This window comes from Xenopus tropicalis, chromosome 2 (genome assembly GCF_000004195.4).
Source record: "Xenopus tropicalis strain Nigerian chromosome 2, UCB_Xtro_10.0, whole genome shotgun sequence".
In the NCBI taxonomy this organism is placed as follows: domain Eukaryota; kingdom Metazoa; phylum Chordata; class Amphibia; order Anura; family Pipidae; genus Xenopus; species Xenopus tropicalis.
The window spans coordinates 139,854,285-139,857,863 of NC_030678.2; the positions used below are offsets into that span (position 1 = coordinate 139,854,285).

At 42.2% G+C, this 3,579-nt stretch overlaps 1 pseudogene; it reads right to left on the reverse strand.

The window, feature by feature from the left end:
* Positions 1–210: 210 nt before the first annotated feature.
* LOC116408601 lies at positions 211–1,935 on the reverse strand (annotated as a pseudogene).
* Between the last annotated feature and the right edge of the window lie 1,644 nt (positions 1,936–3,579).

The window sequence follows — 3,579 nt, forward strand, 5'->3', positions numbered from 1 at the left end:
AAAGCATCCCTTCCTGACTCCTAATATGCTGAACAGTCAACTATTATAACCTTAGCAACAACCCCCCAAAAGTACAACAACAACAACAACAAAACATTTGTAAAGCGCTTTTCTCCCGTGGGACCCAAAGTGCATAAGCTTGTCTCAGATCGGTACATATCTATGTGTGCAGAGGAAAAGTTATGTGGACATAAATGCCAGACTAAACAGGTGGCTTTTCAGTTTTGATTTAAACGTATCCAGGGTTGGAGCTGTCTTGATCCCGTTTGGCAAGGCATTCCACAGAGTAGGGGCAGCATGACAGAAAGCTCTGGATCCAAAGGTTTTAAGTTGAACTCTGGGGGTGGTCAGATTATTGGATGCATTTGATCTAAGATTGTGGGAGGTGTGACGTAGTTGCAACAAGTCCTTCAGGTATCCGGGGCCTAGGCCATGTAGGGATTTGAATGTTAGCATGCCAATTTTGAAAAGGATTCTCCATTTTATAGGTAGCCAGTGTAGTGAGCAAAGGATTGGTGTTATGTGGCAATGGCGGGGTTTGCAATAGTCCAGTCGTGATGTGATGAAGACGTGAACTAGGTTTGGAAGAACCTCAGAAGGAATGAGGTGTTTAATTTTTGCAATATTCCTTAGGTGAAAGAAGGAATGTTTCACCACAGCTGAAATTTGGCTCCTGAAGTTTAATTCCCCATCAATTAGTAAACCCAAGCTGCGCACAGTGTTGGAGCTAGCAAGATGTGAGTTCCCTAACCTCAGTGGCGTTGACTGTGTCTGGAGCTGCTTTGCTGTTAGGCGCTGGCCACCGATGACAAGAACTTCAGTCTTGTCAGCATTTAATTTGAGCCAGTTTTCATTCATCCACTCCTGAAGTTCAGCTAGGCATGTGTTTATTTTTGGGATAGGATCTGTCGTGTCGGGTTTAAATGACATATATAGCTGGGTGTCATCAGCATTGCAGTGGTATGTCAGACCGTGTTTTTGAATGACATTCCCAAGTGGCAGCATGTATATGGTAAACAGCAAAGGGGATAGTATTGAGCCCTGGGGCACTCAATATTTTAGTGGTACAGGGTTGGACTGGAAAGGCCCCAAGGCTACCCGTTGTGTTCTGCCAGCTAGGAAGGAAGAGAACCATTGGAGGACTACGTCATCGATGCCACAGTACTCTTGCAGTCTGTTAAGCAAGATTTCATGGTCGACTGTATCAAAAGCCGCTGAGAGATCAAGCAATATCAGGATGGAGCACTCGCCCCTGTCTTTGGCCATGAGCAGGTCATTGCAAATCTGGACAAGGGCTGTTTCACAGCTGTGGTACTTCTTGAAGCCAGATTGTAGGGGGTCAAAGATGTTGTTCGTTGAGAGCCTGGCTTCAAGTTGGAGGTATGCAGCCTTCTCGATAACTTTTCCCAGAAAGGGGAGGTTGGAGACAGGTCTGTAGTTGCTCAGAATATCTGGATCTAGGGATGGTTTCTTGAGTAAAGGCCTGATGATTGCTTCTTTCAGGCAGGTAGGAAACTTCCCTGCTTGCAAGGAATAGTTGACTATCTTGTGAAATGCTGGCCTGAACAGATTAGGGCATTTCAGCATGAACTGTGTTGGGCCAGGGTCCAGGTCGCAGGTAGTCTGGCGAAGGTTTAGAAGGATATGTGAGATGACTTCTTCGGTAATTACCTTAAAGTCAGACCATGATGGTAGGTTGTTGTGGCATCCATTTTGAGGCTCTGCATAGGTTTTCGGTGTTGTGGATTTGATAGCAGACCGAATAGATGAGACTTTGTCTGTGAAGAAGAGGGCAAATTTCTCACAAAGGTCCTTAGAGGATGTGATGTTGGGTTTCAGGCAGGATGGCTTGCATAGCCTGTCAACTGTGCGGAATAACTGGGCAGGTTTGTTGGCTGCTTTTGCAATTTTCTTGTGAAAGAAAAGAAGATTCATAAATCACAATAAATATACTGTCCTTCTGTTTCAGAAGATATTCCTTCACAATGAATCACATGCTTCTTTTGCTCTATATTTAAATACATTAATCGGTTCATAAATAAATGTGACCCTTAGAGCTCCAAAATTGGTTTTAGTGCTACAAGCCATTTTATTTCAAACTTTATTGTTACCATTGCTGTAATGTTCACATTCACCACTAGACTAGTTGTTCCCAACTATAGATGATTGGGCCCTAAACTAAAGGTTGGAGCTTCAAGGGAAGTCTGACCAAAGGTGGGACCTTTAAGGAGGAGCCTGATCAAAAGTTGGATGTTCAAAGGGGTTTAATTAAATGAGTTTAATAACCAGTACACTAGACTGTAGATTGTCTTGCTTTATTTATAAGCACAAGGCCATTTTTTTCTGGTCACTATTTACACAAGGAAGAGTGCAGAAATAATGGTTTCACAATATAGGACTATATTAGAGTGCAAAGAGATGGAAAGTGCTAGCTCCACTTTGTGCACCTGGCATGTTGCTATTCTTTCTAACTTTCAAGTTCAATATCATTAATAAACACATTAAAATAACTGGAACCAGAAGTAAATCCTCTGACACTCCACTTTCAGCCCTTGTATACTCTAAGTACCTTCCATTAACAATCTTTCTGTGGAATTGATCCATCAATCAGTTTTATATCCAATCCCAAGTGTTTCTCCTAATCTTATAGTCCTTCATTTACACACCAAAGCCTGAGCAAAATTGAAATCTACAACATCTGCTGAAGTACAGTACAGTTACTTCATCTTGTTTTCTGCTCCAACTAAATCAAAGGTATATAAAATAAAATACTGGAAAATCCCAAGCAACATCAAAATTGTTCAGACCTGCAATGAATGATGGCTGCTATTCCTCTTGCTCACTTTATTACTTAAATAATAAGGTTACCAGATCACTGAAAAAATCAGAGACACTTCTGTAACAGGTGGGGGGGGTCACATGAAATCTCTTCTTAACCACAGCCGCTGGACAGTACAGCATTGTTGTATTTTATCCCTCTTACTTCAAGTTGTGCCTATGCTGGAAGTGTCCAAAGGAAGGGAGATGTAGTTAACCTACAAACTAGATATTGTCACAGTAAAGATTGATGGTCAGTGGTTCTTTTAAAACAGCAGTTTATGAAACAGAAGGGTACTTCCATTATATATTTGATAATTGAAATCAGCAATACACATACAACAGACATCAATAGTTAATCTCACTACAGGTATAGCTACAGTGTACTAGATATTCAGTGGTAATCCATGGGACTATACCCTGGTCCTACAACACTGAAGTCCCTACTATGGTCTGTAGCATCACAAACAACAACACTACTCCTTGGTGGAGCAAAGAACTGCTCTTGCTCACTAGCCCTGACTACCTACTAAGTATGACAAGATGCTTAATGTTTCCTCAGGCACTGAGTCACCAGGGGGTTTAACAATCCTTTAACAATCCTGTGCTGCAACTTTGTAATCTCTACCAGGAGGTAACAGGGAGATGCAGAGATAACATAAAGAAGCAAAAGGGCTTAAGGAGGTATGAAATAGAGGAGGCAGGGTCGGACTAGGCCACTGGGACACCGGGAAAAATCCTAGTGGGCCCTGGCGGCCCAGT